The sequence below is a fragment of the Bombina bombina genome, chromosome 6 (genome assembly GCF_027579735.1).
Source record: "Bombina bombina isolate aBomBom1 chromosome 6, aBomBom1.pri, whole genome shotgun sequence".
NCBI classification, from domain to species: domain Eukaryota; kingdom Metazoa; phylum Chordata; class Amphibia; order Anura; family Bombinatoridae; genus Bombina; species Bombina bombina.
Genome location: NC_069504.1, coordinates 441,936,417 through 441,962,057, shown reverse-complemented (window position 1 = coordinate 441,962,057; position 25,641 = coordinate 441,936,417).

Genomic DNA, 25,641 nt, shown 5'->3' with positions numbered 1-25,641 from the left:
ACAACTGTCATGATACCTCCATTAACCTTCATGTTCTTTTTACATTTACCTCCATCCAACTCCTCTTCCTCCCTTACTACTTATCCTCTCACCACATACGCTAAATCATACCTTTCTATACAGGATAGTCCTTATACAAATATCTACTTATCCAGTTCTCAATATTCTACACATCATCACCCTCTACTGAATCATCTCACCCACCTCTCCATCCAACATTGGGGGGCTCTACCCCCGCTTCCTCTCGGCCCTCCCTCCCACGCCTCCTTCTTACCTCCTACTCGAACACTGCCACTATTTCTACCCCTTTCTACAGGATTGCACTTTTTTTCTCTTCTCCTATTTCCTCCCATCTACCTCCCTCCCCCAATACTTATTCCACCATTTGTCCCCACCTCTCACTTCCACGACTTACAGCTCCGTCTACCCGTCCTCATATTAACCCCCCACTGAATATACATTCAAGGCTCCGCCCCCCCCCTCCTCAATCCCCCCCTCTCCCTTCACCATATACTCCTCTATTTACGATAGCTCAACTCAAGGCCTCTTAACATATCTCCTCACCCCTTCCTACCCATATCCCTTTCCTCCTTTTATACAAAGCGGCTCTGGCCCGCTGTTTCCCTTTTCCCGAAATATATATCTTTATAAGTGAAGTTAACTCTTGCTCCCTATCTCTATAATTGGTACTCATCCACATTTTTCGGACTCTACCCGACCCCTCCCCCCCCCCCCTTTTTTTTTTTTTTTTTTTTTTTTCTCTCCCCTTCTTTGTCCTTCTCTCTCTTCCCTCTACCCCCATCCACTGATCACAACCCAAGTGCACCATGAAAGGCCTACATCTTCTAACTCTTAATGTTCAGGGTTTGAACTCCCCTACCAAACGAAGCCTCCTCTTTAACTATTTACGTAAAAACCACGTAGACATCGCCTTCATTCAGGAGACACACTGGACTCACGTATATTCCAAACGATACACCTCCAAACACTACCCAACACTTCTAGATGCAACATTCCCATCGAAATCTAGAGGGGTAGCTATCTATATAGGCAAGAATGTCCATTATGATCAGATCTATACCGAGTTAGATCCCCAAGCACGCTATATTATCGCTGTCTGTAGAATAAATACCCACCTAGTTACCCTCCTTAACATATATGCACCGAATAGTAAACAAGTCAACTTCCTTAGAACTTTACTTAAGTCTATAGCTTCTATACAGCAGGGAGACCTCATAATAGGAGGGGACTTCAATCTCATATGGGATATACAATTAGACAGATTAGGACCTCCACTCTCTAGAAATGATAGAGCAACCCACTCCCTATCCTCAGCCCTCCAATCACTAATAGCACTACATGACTTATATGACGTTTGGCGTGCTCTACACCCACAAGATAAGGAATTCACTTTCTACTCTTTTCCACATAGATCACATACGCGCATAGACTACTTTTTTGCATGTGCCAAGTTCCTTGACAATGTCTATTCTACTACTATCTCCCCAGTTTCGTGGTCAGATCATGACTCACTCCACATGCAAATAGGCCCATACACCCGCCCACCTCCTCTCACTTGGCGCCTACAGGACTGGACTCTTACAGACCCACATCTTAAGACTTCCCTACAGAACATAATCACAGATTATATCTCCCTTAATGACAATGATCAGACCTCAGCACAAAACCAGTGGGCCGCCCTGAAGGCAGTGGTGAGAGGCCACCTCATCCAATTCGAATGGGAGGCTCGGGCAAAAGGCAAGTCCTCCTTATCCTCTTTGAATATCCAGCTTCGCCAACTTAGAGCAGACCTATCTCACACATACTCCCCCTCTCTCAATGACAAAATCTCAGACACTATGAAACAAATCCAAACTCTTGAACTCAAGAAAACCCAATCCATGTTAGAGAAGTATAAAAGGATTTATTACCATTTTGCTAACAAAGCCTCCACGCTTCTAGCCAACAAACTTAAAAACCGCACAGCCCAAGCCAGAATCATGTCTATACGCACTCCCCTAGGGACACAGGCTACTGCCCCTCGTGAAATTGGCAACACCTTCAGGCAATATTACTCTGACCTTTACAATATAGAGTCCAATCTGGAATCTCCGGCCTCTTCAGTCCAACATATCTCTGAGTTCCTTAGATCCCTTGCCCTCCCCTCATTATCTCCCGAGGACTCCTCCCCTCTGACATCCCCGTTCACCACACAAGAAATCTCAAACGTTATACGCAACCTAAAATTAGGGAAAGCCCCTGGCCCAGACGGATTCACAGCAAGGTTTTACAAGACTTTCTTACCTCAGATCCTCCCTATCCTCGGTAAGTTCTTCCAAGACGTACTATCAGGTACCCCTCTAGCGACTGAATTTTTAGAAGCTACAATAGTTACCATTTTAAAACCGGGTAAACCCCCTGATTTGTGCAGCAGCTATCGACCAATCTCATTGATTAACACTGACACCAAAATATATGCCAAACTCCTTGCCAATAGGGTTGCAAAAGTTATTCCCTCCCTTATAGCGAACGATCAAGTTGGTTTTATCCCGAATAGAGAAGGAGTCGATGCAACTAGACGAATCCTGGATATTCTACATCTTGCGGACTGCCGGCAAATCCCCTTCCTGGCCCTGTCACTAGACGCAGAAAAAGCGTTCGACAGGGTCAGGTGGGAGTTCCTATGGGAGGCTATGACCATTTTTGGTTTTCCTACCTCCTTTGTAGGTGCGGTTCAAACTCTCTATAACCGCCCCACGGCTACTGTTCGCGGGGTGGGGTTCCAATCTCCCAAATTCACGATTGCAAATGGTACCCGACAGGGCTGTCCCCTATCCCCACTGTTGTTTGCCCTCACTATAGAGCCCTTAGCTCAATCTATCAGATCAGACCCTCAGACATTAGGATTAACAATAGGTCCACATACCCATAAAATTTCCCTCTATGCAGATGACATCACTCTCTTCCTCACTTCTCCTGACACTTCTCTCCCTGCAGTCTTTACTCTCCTCGAGAAATTCGGTTCTCTATGCTTCTATAAATTGAATGTAACTAAAACTGAGGCCCTTCCCATAAACATCCCTCCGCAAACCCTCTCTATACTACAGTCCACCTATCACTTCCAATGGAAATCTTCTTCGCTTAAGATTCTAGGAGTCCACCTCAGCCCAGATCCCCTGACCACGATATCACAGAATTATACCGATAGACTTCCGGAATTTAGGAAGTTGCTAGATTCATGGGAGTTTAGGGAGATCTCTTGGACAGGCCGTATTGCCGCGATAAAGATGTCCTTCCTCCCCAAGGTCACATATCTTTTTAGATCTATTCCTTACAACATCCCGAGACCACTCCTTAATAGATTTCAAAGTCCAATCACTTCGTATGTCTGGAGAGACCGTCGTCCTAGGACTTCGGGCCGCACACTCGAAAAACCGATCTTACAGGGAGGCCTTGCTCTCCCGAATATGATCACATATTACAATGCCGCAAGACTCTCACATATCCTTCGCTGGAATGATCCTGAGAGACATCTCTGCTGGTACTCTCTAGAATCCTCACTATTGCCCTCAAATATAACCCTCCCCGACATAATCTGGATCCCCCCCCATCACAGACGAGACGTTGATGGCCTGCATCCTATTTTCAGACACACACTCCGATTTTGGGACCAAATCAGACACCACTCAGACATCTCCCCCCACCCCTCTCCAGCCATGACAATCTCTGCCGCTCTCTTCTGCCTTCCAGACTCCCACCATGACCTATGGCCACAGGTACACGCACTACAGGTCTCCGACCTCTATGAGCTAGACACATGGCTCTCACACCCAGCAATGTGTGCGAAATTTCAACTTCCACCTAAATTACACTTTGAGGGATTCCGATTGAGCACTCGCTTACGCACTTGGGGTTACCCTAAACAAACTCTACGCCCTTTAACCACATGGGAGAAAGCATGGCGGGGAGCTCACGCTCTCCGACATCTCCTGACCCTTCACTACAATTTACTTATTAACCCGGCTCCTTCGCAAAAAATCTCACAGCATCAGGCCTGGGAGAGAGAAATCGGTCTCACCCTTACTCTAGAGGATTGGCATGCCAGAATTAAAACAACCAAAAAGATCCTCCATTGTGCCACACTGTGGGAACTACATTATAAGATTTTGGTCCGTTGGCACCATGTACCAACCATCCTACACAAGATCTATCACTCCCAATCTCCAGAGTGCTGGAGAGGATGCAAGATGCTTGGTTCTCCACTCCACATATGGTGGTCTTGCCCAATAATTCAGCCATTATGGAAGAAAGTATTTACACTCCTTCGGGCATTAGGCCTCACCCCCCCCATTTACCCCTGAGGTTGCCCTTTTACACATGCGAATGTCTGACCTTACCACCTCTGGAGAAGCACTCACGATGTATGTCCTCATGGCCACAAAACTGACCCTAGCTAGAGCTTGGAGAGAGGAGAGGTCGCCAACTCTCTCTCAGGTAATCTCATCTACACATTACATTGGCCAAATGGAACAATACTCATTCAGAGTACTTGATAGCACTAATGCCTTCTATGAAATTTGGCTCCCATGGCTCACTAGGTTCCCCAACTGGTCCTCAAGCCCTTAAACCACACCATAGACTCATTAATCATCTTCTGCTTTCCCGTTCCTTCACCCCCTCTCCCCTTTTTTTTTTTTTTTTTTTTTTCTCTTTCTCTCCTCTCTCCCTGCTTCTCTTCTCCTCTCTCTTCCCCTCTATAACCCATTATGTCTGTCTTACATAAATCCCAGTATTCTATATCTCTATCATGCTGAGTACCAATATCATCTTTAAACACAGACTCAATATATAAACCTGTATTTACAAAGCGTTACTTCCAGAAAAGAGACCCATTTACCGTATAGACTTTCATCCTTATTTCCATGTTTCTTATTCACTCTTTCTTTTTTTGTTATATAAAAGTATGCAATATTTGACATTTAATTGTATTATTCAATGACATTACATTGTACCTCCAATTTTATATCTATTGGCATACTGTTGTTTAATATGTTGTCTCAATAAAAAAAAAAATTAAAAAAAAAAAAAAAAAGTCAATAAATTTTTCACTTTTTTTCAGCCCTCTAATTAGGGATGGGCGAATGTGTAAATTTCCGAATTCAAATGTTAGAACGAATGTTATTACCGAAATTCGAATTATAAATCCGAATGTTGATAAGAACGAATATTCTTAAAAATTCTACAATCGAATGCTATTTACAGTTTTCGAATGTCACTTTTGAATTTGAATGTTTGTAATTATATCGAATGTCCACATTCGAAATTTCGAATTTAACATTCTATTTAACAAATACTATTCAGAAGTTCAATAGTTCATGTGGTAGGGAGGGAATCTAGTAAATTGATACATAATAAATACAAATATATCATTTTGAATGTTTCTATATAGAATATTGCCTAATTCGAATATTACATTTAAAGAAAGCATTAGAAATACTATTACAAATATAAATTCGAATTTTTCGAAACAAATATTTTCTAATGTAATCGTAAAATTCAAAACCGAACATTTGAAAATCGAATGTTAGAATGTTATGTAAACATTCGAAATTCGATTCGAATGAACGAATGTGTTAAAATTCGTTCCATTTTTCGAATGTTGCAAAACATTCGCCCATCCCTACCCTCTATCTGGTGCCTTTTGTAGTGCGGCTGCATCTTTTTTCTTTTTTTGTCTATAAATGTATTAACCTCTATCCCACTGCTCCCGGACCCCACCGCAACTAAATAAATGTATTAACCCCTAAACCCCTGGCCTCTCACATTAATACCACTTACTAAACCTATTAACCCCTAAACCGTCAGCCCCCTACATCGACATAAACTAAATTAAGCCCTTAATGACCAATGACGTATGGAGTACGTCCTACAAAAAATGCAGTTAACGACCAAGGATGTACCCCGTACGTCGTTTGTGTTTGAAAGTGGTGGAAGCAATCCTGATCGCTTCCAGTTGCTTTCATGTTATTGCAGTGAGGCATCCTGCAATCACTTTTTTTAGCCATCTGATGCAGAGAGAGCCACTCTGTGACCCTCTCTGCATCGGCCATTGATGGCAGTTATTGTTGATGGGTGGGAGCTCATCCAGGGAGGCGGGTGGGCGGTCATAAGTGGAGGAGGGGTGTGGGATCATGTGCGAGTGTGTGCGCGGCTGTGCGGCGTGCACGTGCGTGCATGGGTGCGTGCGTGCACGGGGGCGCGCGTGTGGGTGTTATGCCTACAAAAGGCTTCATATGCTGTAGATGCGAGAGTGGGAGAGAGGACTGAGAAGGGGTGGATTATAAAATTAAGGAATCTGAGAGAGGGTGGGGGGTGGATCTAGAGGGGGAGCTGCTACACTACAGAAAAGAAGCATAATTTGTAAAATAAAAAATAAGCATAAAACCTCTTTTATTTCAAACTGGGTATTGGCAGACAGCTGCCAGTACCCAATATGATGCTCAATAAGGCAAAGGGGGGGTTTAAAGAGCTGTTTGGGGGAGTCATGGGGGGTGGGGTTGGGGGCTAAGGGGGGATCCTACACAGAATTGTTTTTTTTTTTTTTAAAAAAAAACAACAACCCCCCCCCCCCCAAAAAAAAAAAAAATATTTTAGTACTGGCAGACTTTCTGCAAGTACTTAAGATGGTGGGGACAATTGTGGGGTTGGGGAGGGAAGAGAGCTGTTTGGAGGGATCGAGGGGGGAGATGTGTCAGGTGGGAGGCTGATCTCTACACTAAAGCTAAAATTAACCCTGCAAGCTCCCTACATGCTACATAATAAACCCCTTCACTGCTAGCCATAATACACGCGTGATGCGCAGCGGCATTTAGAAGCCTCCTAATGACCAAAAAGCAATGCCAAAACCATATATGGCTGCAATTTCTGAACAAAGGGGATCCCAGAGAAGCATTTACAACCATTTTGGTTTGTGAAAAAGGGAACGATTTTTTTTATTTGATCGCATTTGGCGGTAAAAAGCTGGCATGAAATATACCAAAATGGGCCTAGATCAATACTTTGGGTTGTCTACTACACTACACTAAAGCTAAAATTAACCCTACAAACTCCTTACAAACTCCCTAATTAACCCCATTCACTGCTGGGCATAATACACGTGTGGTGCGCAGCGGCATTTAGCAGTCTTCTAATTACCAAAAAGCAATGCCAAAGCCATATATGCTATTTCAGTGAGAAACCTAAAATTCTGATAAACGTATTGTTTTTTTTTTTATTTGATCGCATTTGGCAGTGAAATGGTGGCATTAAATATACCAAGAAGGGCCTAGATCAATACTTGGGGTTGTCTACTACACTACACTAAAGCTAACATTAACCCTAGAAGCTCCCTACATGCTCCCTAATTAACCCCTTAACGGCTGGGTATAAAACACGTGTGGTGCGCAGTGGCATTTTGCGGCCTTCTAATTACCAAAAAGCAATGCCAAAGCCATATATGTCTGCTACTTCTGAACAAAGGGGATTCCAGAGAAGCATTTACAACCATTTTTGCCATAATTGCACAAATAAACTAATTTCAGTGAGAAACCTAAATTTTGTGAAAAAAATTGTGAAAAAGTGAACGATTTTATCACATTTGGCAGTGAAAGGGTGGCATAAAATATACCAAAAGGGCCATAGATCAATACTTTGGGATGTCTTCTAAAATATATATATATATATATATACATTTCAAGGGATATTCAGGGATTCCTGAAAGATATCAGTGTTCCAATGTAACTAGCGCTAATTTTGAAAAAAAGTGGTTTGGAAATAGCAAATTTCTACTTGTATTTATTGCCCTATAACTTGCAAAGAACATGTAAACATTGGGTATTTTTAAACACAGGACAAAATTTAGAAACTATTTAGCATGGGTGTTTTTTGGTGGTTGTAGATGTGTAACAGATTTTGGGGGTCAAAAGTGTAATTTTTTCCATTTTTTCTTCATATTTTATAAAAATTTTTATAGTAAATTATAAGATATGATGAAAATAATAATATCTTTTGAAAGTCCATTTAATGGCGAGAAAAATGGTATATAATATGTGTGGGTACAATAAATGAGTAAGAGGACAATTACAGCTAAACACAAACACCGCAAAATGAAAAAATAGCCTTGGTCCCAAACTAGACAGAAATTGGAAAAGTGCTGTGGTCATTAAGGGGTTAAGCTATTAACCCCTAAACCTAACAACCCGCTAACTTTACATTAAAATTACCTCATCTCTATCTTATAATAAATTTAAACTTACCTTTAGAATTAAAATAAAATATATTAAACTATTAATTAACCTACCCTAACTATTAAACTAAAATTACATTAAACTATATTAAACTATTAATTAACCTACCCTAACTATTATACTAAAATTACATTGAACTATCAATTAAATTAACATAAATATAAATATATATTACATATTTAAAAACCTAACACTACTCAAATTATTTAAATCTACAATTAAAAATTACTAAGTTACAAAAAATAAAAAACACTAAGTTACAAAAAAAAAAAAACAGTATCAAAAATAAAAAACAATTACACCTAATTTAATAGCCCTATTAAAATAAAAAAGCCACCCCAAAATAAAAAAAACCCCTAGCCTACAATAAACTACCAATGGCCCATAAAAGGGCCTTTTGCGGGGCATTGCCCCAAAGAAATCAGCTATTTTGCCTACAAAAAAAAAGTTAACATGCAAGTAAAAGTCTAACTTCAGGAGTCTTTATACCGCAACTGCACTAAATTCTTCTCTCCTTAGACTTCTATGGGGCATGCTATAAACATAACCCGACACTGCTTTAGACCAACTGCGCTAAACCCTAAGGGGGATATTTATCAAAGCGTCAACTGAAAGTACGCTGGAATTCCGCGTTGTAATTGTCGCCAAATTGATCTGCCATAGTTATCAAAGCGTCAATATCGGCAAATGTTGAAATTTGTGACGTAACATACGATCCCGCGATCTCAATACGACGCAGATCGACACGAGTTGAAAACCCGCCACTATAATAAACATATTAACCTCTAAACCACTGCACTCCCGCCTCCCAAACATTAGTTAAATATTATTAACCCCTAATCTGCCACCCCTAACATCGCCGCCACCTACCAACATTTATTAAACCCTAATCTGCCACCCACAACATCGTCGCAATTATACTAAATGTATTAACCCCTAAACCTAAGTCTAACCCTAACCCTAACACCCCCTAATTAAAATATAATTAAAATAAATCTAAATAAAATTTATATAATTAACTACATTATTCCTATTTAAAACTAAATACTTACCTATAAAATAAACCCTAAGCTAGCTACAATATAACTAATAGTTACATTGTAGCTAGCTTAGGGTTTATTTTTGTTTTACAGGCAAGTTTGTATTTATTTAAACTAGGTAGAATAGTTATTAAATAGTTATTAACTATTTAATAACTACCTAGCTAAAATAAATACAAAAGTACTTGTAAAATAAAACCTAACCTAAGTTACAATAACACATAACACTACACTATAATTAAATACATTAACTAAATTAAATACAATTACCTTAAATTAAATTAGCTAAAGTACAAAAAACAACAACATTAAATTGCAGAAAATAATAAACAAATTACAGATATTTAAACTAATTACACCTAATCTAATAGCCCTATCAAAATAAAAAAGCCCCCCCCAAAATAAAAAAACCCTAGCCTAAACTAAACTATCAATAGCCCTTAAAAGGGCCTTTTGCTGGGCATTGCCCCAAAGTAATCAGCTCTTTTACCTGAAAAAAAATACAAACAACCACCCCAACAGTAAAACCCACCACCCACACAAACAACCCCCCAAATAAAATACTATCTAAAAAAACCTAAGCTCCCCATTGCCATGAAAAGGGCATTTGGATGGGCATTGCCCTTAAAAGGGCAGTTAGCTCTTTTGCAGGCCCAAACCCTAACCTAAAAATAAAACCCACCCAAAACACTCTTAAAAAAACGCTAACCCCCTGAAGATCGACTTACAATTCTGAAGACTGGACATCCATCCTCAAGGAAGCGGCAGAAGTCTTCATCCAACTGGGCTAAAGTCCTCAACGAAGCCGGGAGAAGTCTTAATCCAAGCCTGGAAAAGTGGTCCTCCAGACGGGCAGAAGTCTTCATCCAGAAGGCATCTTCTATATCCATTCATCCCACGAGGAAAGGGGTCCATCTTCAAGACATCCGACATGGAGCATCCTCTTCATCCGACGACTACCCGACGAATGAAGGTTCCTTTTAGTGACGTTTTTCAAGATGGTGTCCCTTAGATTCCGATTGGATGATAGAATTCTATCAGCCAATCGGAATTAAGGTAGAAAAAATCCTATTGGCTGATGCAATCAGCCAGTAGGCTTGAACTTCAATCCTATTGGCTGATTGGAACAGGCAATAGAATGTGATCTCAATCCTTTTGGCTGATTGGATCAGCCAATAGGATTGAAGTTCAATCCTATTGGCTGATTGCAACAGCCAATAGGATTTTTTCTACCTTAATTCTAATTGGCTGACAGAATTCTATCAGCCAATCGGAATCTAAGGCACGCCATCTTGGATGACGTTACTTAAAGGTACCTTCATTCAGTAAGAAGACTCCGGATGAAGAGGATGCTTCGCTTCAGATGTCTTCAAGATGGACCTGCTCCGCGTCGGATGGATGAAGATAGGAGATGCCGTCTGGATGAAGACTTCTGCCCGTCTGGAGGACCACTTCGCCCCGGCTTGGATGAAGACTTCTCCCGGCTTCGTTGAGGACTTCGGCCCAGTTGGATGAAGACTTCTGCTACTTCCTTGAGGATGGATGTCCGGTCTTCAGAACTGTAAGTCGATCTTCAGGGGGTTAGTGTTAGTTTTTTTTAAGGGTGTATTGGGTGGGTTTTATTTTTAGGTTAGGGTTTGGGCCTGCAAAAGAGCTAACTGCCCTTTTAAGGGCAATGCCCATCCAAATGCCCTTTCAGGGCAATGGGGAGCTTAGGTTTATTTAGATAGTATTTTATTTGGGGGGTTGTTTGTGTGGGTGGTGGGTTTTACTGTTGGGGGGTTGTTTGTATTTTTTTTTTACAGGTAAAAGCTGATTACTTTGGGGCAATGCCCTGCAAAAGGCCCTTTTAAGGGCTATTGATAGTTTAGTTTAGTTTAGGCTAGGGTTTTTTATTTTGGTAGGGCTATTAGATTAGGTGAAATTAGTTTAAATATCTGTAATTTGTTTATTATTTTCTGTAATTTAGTGTGGGGGGGGTTATACTTTAGCTAATTTAATTTAATTAAGGTAATTGTATTTAATTTAGTTAATGTATTTAATTATAGTGTAGTGTTAGGTGTTATTGTAACTTAGGTTAGGATTTATTTTACAGGTACTTTTGTATTTATTTTAGCTAGGTAGTTATTAAATAGTTAATAACTATTTAATAACTATTGTACCTAGTTAAAATAAATACAAACTTGCATGTAAAATAAAAATAAACCCTAAGCTAGCTACAATGTAACTATTAGTTATATTGTAGCTAGCTTAGGGTTTATTTTATAGGTAAGTGTTTAGTTTTAAATAGGAATAATGTAGTTAATTATAGTAATTTTATTTAGATTTATTTTAATTATATTTCAATTAGGGGGTGTTAGGGTTAGGGTTAGACTTAGGTTTAGGGGTTAATACATTTAGTATAGTGGCGGCGACGTTGGGGGCAGAAGATTAGGGAGAATAATATTTAACTAATGTTTACGTGGCGGTAGTACGGCAGTTTAGGGGTTAATATGTTTATTATAGTGGCTGCAACGTTGGGGGCGGCAGATTAGGGGTTAATAAGTGTAGGTAGGTGGCGGCGGCATTGGGGACAGCAGATTAGGGGTTAATAAATATAATGTAGGTGGCGGCGATGTTGGGGGCAGCAGATTAGGGGTTCATAAGTATAATGTAGGTGGCGGCGGTGTCCGGAGCGGCAGATTAGGGGTCAATAAATATAATGCAGGTGTCGGCGATGTCGGGGGCAGCAGATTAGGGGTTAATAAGTGTTAGATAAGGGGTGTTTAGACTCAGGGTTCATGTTAGGGTGTTAAGTGTAGACATAAAATGTGTTTCCCCATATGAATCAATGGGGCTGCGTTACTGAGTTTTACGCTGCTTTTTTGCAGGTGCTACACTTTTTCTCAGCCGGCTCTCCCCGTTGATTCCTATGGGGAAATCGTCCACGAGCACGTACGACCAACTCACCACTGACTTAAGCAGCGCTGGTATTTGAGTGCGGTAATGAGCAAAATTTTGCTCAACGCTCACTTCTTGCCTTTTAACAACGGGTTTGCACAAACCCGTAATACCAGTGCTGTAGGTAAGTGAGCGCTGAGGGAAAACTGCTTGTAATCACCGCATAGCCTCTAACGCAAAACTCATAATGTAGCCGTTATTTTGCCATGAACAGGATTTTCGATAAGGTATATGTAACATTATGATTAACAAACTTTCCTTTTTGTCTCCATAGCGGTCTTGACCACTGGCCGCCCAGGGGCAATCGAAATTAGGCATAGCTGTATATTCAGGAAAAATTATGGTGGCCTGTCAGTTAGCACATTCAGTTCACTTAAGTCTCTCTAGGGACCCCCCACAAAACCCCCATATGAAACCCAGGCATAAAGATGGTAACAGTGTGTTTGGTATGGGATCTTATACCTTACCACTACAGTGCAGTTATTTGCAAACATATTATATGCATTTAAGATCAGTACCATGCTGATTTTTAGGTAGCTATATTACAGATTATTATATAAAAATCGAGTGATGGCCAATAAGACATGTAGGAAATGTGATCTAATGAAGAATGAAGCAGGCCTTTATATTATGTTAGCACCATACTGCAAGCAAATACTGTGTGTCAGATATCCATCTACAGTGTATATTGTAAGAATGTGCTTGTGTATAGCAAAAATAAAGCAGCACTGACCACATCACATTCAGACATGCAAATATCAGATTTGTACTTCTAAATATCATAACAGTACCTACAATGCAGGCATACGCTATAAATCAGGTAGATAATTGCAGTACATAGTATAAAAATAAACATGTGCTGAGCATAAGATAGAATATTAACAACTACCTGTTCAATGAACGAATAAATGTCAGGTAAATATCTTGGATAACATATCATAAACATGTAAAATTGGAACATAACATTTCAAAGCATCAAATAACAACTTGGTAACATAAACAGTAGTTCCAACTATCAGGAGGAAGCACGGATATTTTTACTCTCATTCTTTTGCATATAGTCACCCCTGAGTCTAATCAGTGTATCTTTAAGATTATTGTGCTTCCTTTGCCAGATGGCAATGAGACAGCTCTCATTCTCAGGTTTTCCTTTTAGGTGCTGTAGGGAGATTTGTTTTTGAAAAGTGGTCACCATATTACCAAATCCAAGGCAAAAGTGATGTGCAGGAGCACTTCCTCTGCTGCGTTGCTGACCAGATACACTATCTGCAAATGTAAGTGACCCAATGTTGCCATAAATCTACAATGCAATTTTAAAGTAATTTCTATGTATTTTGCATGCCACTGTTTTCCTTTGTGCTTGCAAAATACATTGAAATGACTTTAAAATGGCATTCTCAATCCCACAAAGGATAGCAAGACATTTTTAAAGGTTGCACAAATTATTGCATATCATAATTTTCTACATTGCATTCTCTTTCTAAGTTATGTTTGCCAATGTTAATACACCACATTGTTCTTTAATATGGTATTTCAAAAACACAGTAATCACTGACCTTTTAAGCCTCCACAACACTACCATCCAAACACAGAAAATCAGACTTATGATTCCAACCATAGCTAAATACTCATGTGTTGTGCATAAGTCATTTAGTTAATTGCACAAACAATACACCTGAATTTATTGCAGCTGATGAACACACCTGGATGATCTAATTCTATACATATTCATTTATACACAGCATTCTGCTCATCACATGATGCAATAATACAGAAATTCTGTCAATCGTCGTGGTGCATAAATTATTCAATCAATTTGCTCATCAAATGACGCAATAATACTGAAATTCTGCAAGTGTTGCTCATCTTTTATTCAATTGCTGAAATCATTCACAGCTGTAGAACTTGGCATTATAAAAAGGGCTATTAATCACTTAATTTAATTATAATTTGATCAGGGAAATACTAAATGCCTAACAGTTTTTCCTGTTCTTAAGAAGATGCAGGTAAAGATGGGTGTTGATATCTGCGGTTGTGCAACAACGAAGACGCCAGCGGGTGCCGAGGGTGTTCCTGCCTAGGGTTGGTCTCCATGCCCTTAGTGACTGAGAGGTGATCCATAGATTTGGACTAAATAAGGCCTCTATTGAGAGGCTCTATGTCGAAATTGAGGACTCTCTCGAGCTACTCACTGCAAGAACTAGGGCAATCCCTGGGATGGTGAAATTACTATCAATCCTCTATTTTTTGGCAACTGGATCATTTCAGGCTGTGGCAGGTCTAGGCATAAGTATGAGCCAGGCAACCTTCTCACATCATCTGAAGGTTGTCCTGAATGCCATGCACCAATGCCTAGTCCATCATGTCCACTTCCCCAATACACCTGAGGAGTGGCATGCTGTCAAGATCCAGTTCTATTATCTGGCTGGATTGCCAAGAGTATTGGGGAGTATTGGGGACATAGATTGCACGTATGTATTGGTGCAGCCTCCCTGGGGTAGAGAAGAGCCATACCAGGACGGGAAGCACAACCACTCGCTGAATATCCAAGTCATCTGCGATGCCAGGTTGAGGATCATGAGCATACGCTCTGGACTCCCTGTCTGCAACCACGATTCCTTCATCCTCCGGAAATCTGCCATTTACTATCGCTTCCATGAGGGACAAATGGGAATCCCGAGGGAATCCTGATATATTTGTATCTTCCGTGGCTGTTCACACCCTTCCACAATCCCAACGGAGTGGAAGAGTGGAACTACAATGAGGCACACATCGCCACCAGATCTGTGATTGAGCGTACCTTTGGTGTATTGAAGAGACGTTTCCAATGCTTGGACATCTCCGGTGGGGTTCTTGAGTATGCCCCCTCCAAAGTCTCCTTAATTTTTTTGATTTGCTGTATGTTGCACAACTTTGCCCTAACAATCCCTGATATAGATCTGGAGAGCTTGGATGTCCACGAGTATGGTGATCATCTACCTCTATTACAGGAGAATAATGCTGGCGGAGTCCAAGCTCGAGCAGACTATATTCAGGCAGTTTTTGGGCAATAATGTTGACAGTGCAACATACAGTATTTTTTTTTTATTCATATTTACTTTACAATATACTTTTCAATCCAAAAGATGCAATATTTTGGATTATGTTTTAGCAAGAATTGTCATTTAAATATCTAAAAAATGATATTGTATATCACTGTCTTGCCATTGATTGAAATTGGTTAATTTTGTAGATCTTGCAATTGTTCAATGTAAAGTTTTGAAAAACAGATGTTTATTAAAATATCTTCAAATACATTTTTTTGGTGTACACTTTTTATTTTGAAAGTTATAGCAATACCATTTTTAACGCTGTGTTTACCTTCTAGCTAGGCTTTTGCAAACTGCCCCCTTATTTCAGTTCTTTAGACAGACTTGCCTTTTAGCCAATCACTGTTAACTTCAGGTTAACTTAACGTGCATGAGCTCAATGTTATCTATATGAAACACATTAACTAATGACCTCTAGTGGACTAAAATGATTTCAGAATAGAGGCAGTCTTCAAGGTCTAAGAAATTAGCTTTCAACTAAGAATACAAAAAGAACAAATCACAATTGTTGATAAAAGTAAATTTTAATTTTTAATAAAATTCAATTTTTTATTTAACCCCTTAATGACTCATGTCGTACAGGGTACGTCTTTTACAAGCTGGTCTTTAAAGACCAGCGACGTACCCTGTATGACATTGGGGTTTAAAGCGTCTGGAAGCGATCCTGATCACTTCCAGACGCTTTCCAGTTATTGCAGTGATGCTTCGATATCGAGGCATCCTGCAATAATACTTCTTACCCCTCCGGTGCAGAGAGAGACACTCTGTGGCCCTCTCTGCACCGGACATCGATGGACGAAAATCGTTGGTGGGTGGGAGCCAAAGTGGGAGGCGGGTGGGCGGCCATCAATGGCTTTTATGATTAAGAGGGGGGCGGTATCGGGGGCACACACGGACATGTGCACATGCACGGGAGGTGGCGGGAGGGCACATGCACGGGGAAGGAGCGGGTGGGAACCGCTGCACTACAGAAAAAAAAAACTTCTAAGTGGGAGAAAGGGGGAAGGGAATGGGTTAATAAATTGTTAAGGGATCTGGGAGGAGGTGGGGGGTGTTCTTTTTTGGGGGGAAGCTATATGACAGAAAATAAAAAATAAAATAAAAAAATATATATTTTTGTATAAACTGGGTACTGGCAGACAGCTGCCAGTACCCAATATGGCACCAAATAAGGTAGAGAGGGAGGGTTAGAGAGCTGTTGGGGGGGGGGCAGGGAGGTTGGGGCTAAGGGGGGGACCCTACACAGCAGCATATGTAAATATGCTTTAAAAAAAAAAACTTTTTATTTTAGTACTGGTAGACCTTCTGCCACTACTTAAGATGGTGGGGACAATTGTGGGGTGGGGGAGGGAAGAGAGCTCTTCGGGAGGGATCACGGGGTGTGATGTGTCAGGTGGGAGGCTGATCTCTACACTAAAGCTAAAAGTAACCCTGCAAGCTCCCTACAAGCTACCTAATTATCCCCTGCACTGCTGGGCATAATACATGTGTGATGTGCAGCAGCATTTAGCGCCCTTCTAATTACCAAAACGCAACGCCAAAGCCATATATGTCTGCTATTTCTGAACAAAGGGGATCCCAGAGAAGCATTTACAACCATTTATGCCATAATTGCACAAGATGTTTGTAAATAATTACAGTGAGAAACCTAAAATTGTGAAAAATGGAAACATTTATTTTTATTTGATCGCATTTGGCGGTGAAATGGTGGCATGAAATATACCAATATGGGCCTAGATCAATACTTGGGGTTGTCTACTACACTACACTAAAGCTAAAATTAATTCTAGAAGCTCCCTACATGCTCCCTAATTAACCCCTTCACTGCTGGGCATAATACACGTGTGATGCGCAGTGGCATTTTGCGGTCTTCTAATTACCAAAAAGCAACGCCAAAGCCATATATGGCTGCTATTTCTGAACAAAGGGGATACCAGAGAAGCATTTACAACCATTAATGCCATAATTGCAAAAGTTGTTTGTAAATGATTTCAGTGAGAAACCTAAAGTTTGTGAAAAAATTTGTGAAAAAGTGAACGATTTTATTTATTTGATCGCATTTGGCGGTGAAATGTGGTGGCATGAAATATACCAAAATGGGCCTTCATCAATACTTTGGGATATCTTCTAAAAAAAATATATACATGTCAACGGATATTTAGGGATTCCTGAAAGATATTAGTGTCCCAATGTAACTAGCGCTAATTTTGAAAAAAAGTGGTTTGGAAATAGCAAAGTGCTACTTGTATTTATTGCCCTATAACTTGCAAAAAAAATCAAAGAACATGTAAACATTGGGTATTTCTAAACTCAGGACAAAATTTAGAAACTATTTAGCATGGGTGTTTTTTGGTAGTTGTAGCTGTGTAACAGATTTTGGGGGTCAAAGTAAGAAAAAGTGTGTTTTTATATGATGAAAATAATGGTATATTTAGAAAGTCCATTTAATGGCGAGAAAAACTGTATATAATATGTGTGGGTACAGTAAATGAGTAAGAGGAAAATTACAGCTAAACCCAAACACCGCAAAAATATAAAAATAGCCCTGGTCCTTAAGGGAAAGAAATTGAAAAATGGCCTTGTCCTTAAGGGGTTAAATCTTGAAATATTTGTTTGGTACTTCACTGTCCCTTGAAATAACTTAAAGGGACAGTAAACCTTAAAATAATGTTATATAATTCTGCACATAGTGCAGAATTATATAACATTATTTAAGTGCTATAGTTATAAATGCCTTTCTTACCTTTTAATATGTTAAAAATATGGCGCTTTTACAGACCCGCTCTCTGCTCTCTGCTGAGCGGATCTGTTATATTTAGTCAGCGCATCGGGCCAGCTGTATAGTCACAGGAGCGAGCTGCACTTAGTGCTATGGCGCGGTCGGGCGCGGTATGTGCAGAATTATATAATATTATTTTTAAGGTTTACTGTCCCTTTAACATTTCACCCATAACCAAAAATTGTATTCATTCTATTGCTATCATTTGTTGAAGGAGCAGCAATGCACTACAGGTTTAGAAATGAATACATGTGTAATTCTGATTATCCTAGCTTTGTGAAGGTATAATCTAGATTTTATTAAAGAGACAGAGACGATTATTTTGCATAAGCCTTTTCCTTTACTACTCAACAGCCATTCAAAGTAACATAATACATTTTAAACATTTAACATAGAAAGAATAGATATAAAACAATGACCAATGAAAAGCAACGTTGAAAGTTGATATTCAAAACAGACCAATCAGCAAAGTTCCATATGTTATAAATAGTCCACACACAATCCCAACTGCCTCTTTGATCTTTGGTGCTTGAAAAGGAAAGTGTGGAATTTTCGGAAATAAATCTAAATATGAAAATGAAGAAAACAAACAGGAACCAGAAAAAATAACTAAAAAACTTGAAACATAGATTATTTGAAGAAACTTGACTCGAAGGAAGGAATCTTGAAGAGGTGGAAGGTAGAACATCTGATAAGATCTGAAGTTGGATAATCTCTTTTGAAGAGTTCTGAAATTCAAAATCCGGATGAGGAAGGGCCTGGAGCTGAAAATATACAATAAGAGTAAATATTATAACATAAATAGGGTATAGGTATAGGGAGGGAAAATAATCGTCTCTGTCTCTTTAATAAAATCTAGATTATACATTCACAAAGCTAGGATAATCGGAATTTTATTACAAGGACAGAGACTTATATTTTGCAAGTTTAAAGCTAACAAAATAATCATTAATCTAATAAACATTGAGGTAAAGAATTTATTGGTTTAAAATAAAATTGTCTAAATACAGAGTCTGAAGACCAATCTGCAGCATTAAGAATTTCTTGAAGAGATGCTGATTTACAAAAAGTTTTAGAAGCAGTCGCTCATCTTATAGAATGAGAAGTGAAAGATTTATCTATTCCCGCTTCATTCATGACCCATTTTATCCACCTACTAATAGAAATAGAAGAAACAGGAAGATGGGGAGGAGAAAAAGAAATCAAAAGTTGATTAGAAGAGGAGGTTCAAAAGGAGAAAGTAGGCTTCTCATATTCTTTGAGACAAAGTACAACACATAAGGAAGGATAATAAGAAAAATAAGGATAAAATATAGAAGAAGACATAGACTTAGTTCTTCTAGAAATATTAAACATTACACCTTGAGGTGAAAACATTTTAGAAGAAAAATCTATAGCTTTGACATCAGAAACTCTTCTGCCAGATAAAAGACAAAGAAGAGAAGCAAGTTTACAGGTAAGTTGTTTAAGTGAAAGAGATTCATTTAAAGGCCAAGATTGAAAAAGAGAAAACATTAAATTAACATCCCAAAAGGAGGAATACTTAGCTGAATGAGGTCTCTTAATCTTTATAGATTTCATAAGTCTGGAAACAGAAATATGTTGGCTGATAGGAGAATTATTAATTAATTCATGGCCTGCCGAAATAGCAGATCTATAAACATTAATAGACCTATAAGACAGACCTTCCTCATAAAGGGAAGAAAGAAAATTCAACATTTTGTTTAAAGTAGCTGAAAAGGGATCAAAATGTCTTTGACTGCACCAGCCAGACCATCTAGACCAGGAAGATAAGTAAGATTTTTTAGTTCCTGGAGCCCATGAGTCTTGTAATAATGATCTAGCTGATGAAGAAAGAAGAAAGACCTTTGGAAGCCCAAGATCCCCTGAAATTGTCCATGCAATAAGATGCAGAGAACCTTGAAGAACTAGGTCGTGAAAATCTCCGTTTGGATCTGATAGAAGGTAAGGAACCATGGGAAGAAGGATTCGAAACTGATATGACATCTCCAACAGGGACGGGTACCAGGACTGGGTTGGCCAGAAGGGGGAGATCCTCCTCCTGACCACATTCAACACTCGAGCGATCATCGAGAAAGGTGGGAAGGCATAAGATCCTTGACGTGGCCAAGATTGGAGAAATGCATCTATGGCTAGAGCTTCCGGATCCGGATGCCAACTGTAAAAGGGGGAAATCTGATAATTGAGGCAGAAAGCAAATAAATCTATCGAGAAAGGACCTCTGATAACAAGTCATTTTTGAAAGAAATCTGGATGTAATTTCCAATCGCTTGAGTCTAAAATATTATGGGAACCCCAATCTGCTGCAGTATTGGAGAGACCCGGAATATATTCCGCTTGAATAGAGATATTGTTCCGAAGGCATTGGTGAATAAAATTCTTTGTGATATCTGACAATTGTTTGGAATGAGCGCCACCAAAATGATTCAGATAACGAACAGCTGAAATATGGTCCATCCTTAGAAGAATCGAAATAGGAGAGTTCTGTTTGATAAAACTCTTGATTGCAAAGGATCCTGCTATAAGCTCGAGGCAATTGATGTGTAATTTGCGTTCCGAAATGGAACATTTGCCTCTGGTTATTTGAGATCCACATCTTGCTCCCCACATCTTGCTTAAATAAAATATTTTTTATCTCTGTAAAGCTCTGTAATGTAAGTGAGCTGGAAATATTGCTTGAATAGAAGAAGACAGAAGTCCCACAATTCTTGCAAGAGTCCTGATAGCGAAGACTTTCTTCTTTAAAAGGTGAGAAATTTCTAATTTTATTTTCTTTATTTTCTCCGAAGGTAAACTTAGGGTAGAAACTGTAGTATCGATTAAGAAACAGAGAAAAAACAACTTCTGGGACGGTATTAGAACAGATTTCTTGAAGTTGACTAGAAAACCTAAGTTCTTCAAAATATCTAAAGTCATCTCTAGATGAATAGAAAGGAGAGAAGGATCTTGATTCATAATGAGAATGTCGTCCAAGTAAATAATTAGACGAATTCCCCTTAATCTCAACCATGCTACCACTGGTTTTAAAATCTTGGTAAAAACCCATGGAACGGAAAATAAACCGAAAGGGAGACAAGTAAACTGCCAAATAGAGGGGGCGGAGCCAACTTCCAAGCCAGCTAGACGTGTTTTCTGAAGCTCTGAGCTCTCAATTCTAATTTCATAGATTATTCTACATAAAAAGAGCTCAAACTTATCCCAGGACTCAATGGAAAACAGGTGTTATTAGCCTCAAACATAGAGTAACCGAAGATACTTTGTTTTTGGATCTCTAACCCTACTATCCCCTTCTAAGCCTGGCCACGTGCAGCTATAACGCTTGTACCCAAAAAGCTGTGCAGACATGGAGACTTTAGAAGCCTGGGAACAGCGCACTCAACTACTCCTTGAGAGGCATTACCGGAGTATTAAGGAAGATCTAAAATTACTTCTTTTGGCCTTTACTCCATTGTTGCAACAAACAGCTGAGGGATCTGGACTAATGCAGAGCGACGAGATCTCTGCTACATCTGCTCTTCAGACACAGGAAGCCCCAGGGATCTCCTCTCACAGTTTAACGTGGAGACAAGAGGGCGACAAGTTAGGGCTAATTCTGGCTCACTGTCCTCCGATAACCATGCCTGCAGAACTGGAGGCTGAAGTATTGCCGCAATTCAAACTTTTGCTCACACCAGGTAACGTGATTATGAACTTACCATCCCATCCGGTTCTTCAGGATCTCGCATTGAAGCAACAGCGATCTCTTATCACAGAGGCCACACTTCCTCAGAGCGCACAGGAGCTGCGCATGAATGCAGGCCTAGCCGACATCGCACCTGACGGCGCAGGTACACCCACCTCTCTCCAGTTGCTGCAGGGAATCCTGGACCCTAGAGAGGCGAAGATTACAAGGCAGACCCCGGTCTCTCATCAGACGCAAGCAGCCGACCCGCAGGTTGGCCCTCCAGAGCCCTCATATATTCCTTCCCCCACGGCTTCGGTGGTGCTGGTCACTAGAGACAAGGTCATGATGACCCTCTTCTGCTCATTAACTAGGAGGGTACTCACCACTTCTGCCCATAAGACCAGTCCTATAAATGACAACCTCTGGACTGTAACATACCAGGTACTATTTGAAAACAGATACGGCATCGGTTGATATGTACTTTTGCCCATGTAAGGATGCCCCAGTGTGCTACCATACTTTTTTTTATGGGCCATCATGACTATCAGTCTATATCACTACCGTTTGCAGTTAAGCCCTGGTTGGGAGCCTATTGTTATATTTCTTTTCCTCTTTACATGTTACACCCCATAAAATGTTTTAAATGCTATGACAGACTGAGCACATATCTGTGGTGTAAGGTACTTTAAGTCCTGGTTCTTAGTTGTTATATTAGACATTTAGTTAGCTTTTTGTATACCCCCCAAACGTTTTCTCATATAACTATGTTTAGAGGACTACTTGAGAAAGCTAATTAGCCCATAGCCATATGTTGATAGCCCTGTTTCCCTGTTCATATGAGCTAGCATTAGGGTAGTCCATAAGTGTCTCCTAGGATAAGTACATGTTCCCTGTGCCACTAGTATATTTTTGGTCTCAATGCTAAAGTATTGCAATTACTTCATAGCTGTAAGCAGAAGCATATTTACATCTCAGTCTAGGGAAAGCTTCAGTTCAGAGGAATATGTGTCACTCTTCTGTATTCATATTAAGCACTATATCTTCTATACTATGCCATGAGTGTTATACCCCTATTAGAATGTATACATCAGTGGATATGTTATGTATATCGGTTTCTCCTCTTCTACATATAAGTGTATATGGAACCTCTCCTTCTTACTTTATTCCCAACACACCTAATGAGCTAAAAGCAATCCCCTGTATTCACTTAAAGTATTGCACACTCATACAAAGCTTGACATCTTTAGGTTAGAGGTGTGAACTTTACTACCCCGCGTTTACAAAAGGAAACGGAAGAAAGGGGGCTGAGATATCCTTTAGTGATCCCTATGTCTGAGCTCAAAGGGTTAGTTAAATATGTTTTGCATTTAAAAATAGTAATGTGCCCATATCAGTTGCGCTAGATCTTATGGATGCCACTTTTTACACTTAAACCGTGAAGATAGCTACATGTTATATTCAGACAAAATACTAGTCCCTGTTGAGTCCCTCTCCTCCCTTTCCCGCCAGTACTTGTTGCCTGCGGGTCATACCCTCTCTCCTTTTACCTACATTGCATAGAGGTGGCACTTCCCCAGGAGAGGGGCTCATATGATAGTCCCCTGCATTCTATATATACTGATCTTCTCCCCAGTACATAATCTTATTTGGAGCTATCCTTATTTACCCCATCCGTTATAATAACCCCTATATGCATCAAAACTTACAGTAGCCTCCCCATTTAGATGTCGTTCATAATACCTCTTTATTTTATAAGCCTGAAGTCCAGGGTTCTTAGGTAATTGCACCCCTAAATTGCCACATACTCAATTTACCGCCCATTCCATCGCACACACGCAGGATATACCTCTGTTTTCCCTCAGCATCTATCTAGTCCTCTGTTATGGACAATACAAAGAATTAGCTAATTCAACTCACAATTTAGAAACATAGTCCCCAAACAGACATTACCTATGCGTACGTGCATTCACTATGCTATTTAGAAGATACCCTAAATCATATATATCACCATCATCAAATGTAACATTTCAGGTAACTTGTTTATACTATACAGTTATTTTAGAAGGCTCCGCCCCTCCCAATCATCCTCCCCCTTATGCAGAGAGGCTTTTGCCCGCTGAATTTCCCTTCTACATACTTTGGCCCAATAGAGGCCAGATAAAAAGCCAACTCCCTACGACACGCTCTAATTAGACTATAGAGTCTCTCTTCAAACCAGAGTAGGGATCATCAGCCACATTATATAAAAAAAATGAGGTCTTCATGTCAGGTGTTTCAGGCACTCTTGTTTACCATAAACTGAGTTACACTTTGTGTCCATGATTCCTAAAGTTGTGTTATAACTTAGGGCAGTTGCTACTTTCTTTTCATGATTATAATAACCGCTTCAAGTGACACTGCCCTTGTTTGAATATAGTGACAACAATTGTATTATAGGTACTCCAATGTGTCAACTTACATTTACTTTTTACATGAGAAATGTATAATTACTTTTACTGCTTATGGTCCGTGCCTGGACACATTTTATGTTATGTAGTTATTATTCATTACTTCAATAAAAAAATTACTTCAAAAAAAAAAAACTGCCAAATAGAGTCTTTCCAAAGAAATCTGAGAAAAATGTATAGGAACTGTTAAATAAGTGTCTGTTAGGTCTAATCTTCTAACCAATCCTTGTCCATCAGACAATCTCTCAAATGATGAATACCTTCCATCTTCAAATGGTTGTACGATAGGAAGGCATTCAGATTTATCAGATTTATCACTGGACGAAGAGAACCTTCTTTCTTTTTCACAAAGAACATGTTGGTGAGAAAGGAGTCTAACGTGTCTGGAGCCAGTTCTATAGCTTGTTTTAAAAGAAGATTGGAGATCTCTAGATCTAATAAATCTGAATCTGTTTTTGCAAAAACTATGAGTTTTGGAATTTGAACTTGAAAGGGAGGGGGAATAAAATCTAGAAGACCTGAAACAGCTTTTATTACCCAAACATCTGAAGTAATTACTTTCCAATTTTCTATGAAAAGGGATAATCTGCCTCCAACTTTGTGTGGAGAAAAATTTGTGAAATGTAAAGAAAACGTTTTTACCTGAGAATGGTCTGGGACGAGATCTTGACCTTGAGAATCTAGGATTCCAGGGACGTTGTCGTGAGGGGAAGAAACTTGAGAGTGAAGGGTTGGGAGGAGGATATTGTTGAAATTGATGAAATTGAGGTTGGTTATTAAAGTTTGAACCACCGGGAAAGCGACCTCTTCCTTTCCCGGCCCATTCAAAAACACGATTGTGTTTAGGATAAAAAATCTTCTTTGTGGAAGTTTTCACTTTATTTAGAGAATTGAAGGTATTCACATATGCACTAAGTTCCTTCAATCCAAGATTTCCAAAGAGAAGGCCTTCTGCCTGAGGACCCATCTCTGTGGGAGCAAAATCTAAAATCTTGGGGTCAATGCGTCTTAAGACCATTCTTCTGCATTGTGAACACATGGCCGTATTGGCATCCCCGAATAAATAAATGGATCTCTGGATCCACTGTCTTACAGTGTAAGGATCTAACATAACCTTATTTACAATTGCCTCCTCTGTGAGCTCAAAATGTTTTGTAATTGGACCCAAAGAATCCAAATATCTATCCTGGCATGCCTTAAGGTATCTGTCAGGACCTTTTTTAAGGTTAACATTTTTATTATTGACAAATTAAATAATGTTTGCATCAATCTCCGGGGTAATTGCAGTTTTGTAAGGTAAATTTGGCCAAGGACACTCGGCTTTTAAAGTAGATCTGGCTTTATTAGAGAGAGATTTTCTCAAATAATGGTCAAGA